Consider the following 537-nt stretch of genomic DNA (forward strand, 5'->3'; position numbering starts at 1 on the left):
GCCAGCCAGCCAGAGAGACAGAGAGCTAGCCAGCCAGAGAGAGACAGTGAGACAGAGTCAACAAGCCAGAGAGAGACAGACAGAGACAGTGACAGACAGAGAGACAGGGAGCCAGACAGACACAGAACCAGCCAGCCAGAGAGAGATAGAGAGCCTGCCAGCCAGAGAGACAGACAGCTAGCCAGAGAGAGACAAAAGACAGAGACAGTGACAAACAGACATACAGGGAACCAGACAGAGACAGAGACAGAGAACCAGCCAGAAAGAGACAGAGAGACAGCCAGCCAGAGAGACAGAGACAGTGACAGACAGAGAGACAGGGAGCCAGACAGAGGCAGAGAGCCAACCAGGCAGAGAGAGACATAGAGAGCCAGCCAGTGAGAGACAGAGGGCATTATTTGCAGAGGTTGGGGATGGGTGAGTGGGTTAGCGGAAGGACCTGGAAGGAAAAGCACACCAGATAGTTTGGCAGAGGGCCAATCCCACCCCCAGAACCACTGTCCCTCCCTCAAGCTGTAGCACAGAGATACAAGGTGG

The sequence above is a fragment of the Vombatus ursinus genome, unplaced genomic scaffold (assembly GCF_900497805.2).
Source record: "Vombatus ursinus unplaced genomic scaffold, bare-nosed wombat genome assembly UNPS02014165.1, whole genome shotgun sequence".
NCBI classification, from domain to species: domain Eukaryota; kingdom Metazoa; phylum Chordata; class Mammalia; order Diprotodontia; family Vombatidae; genus Vombatus; species Vombatus ursinus.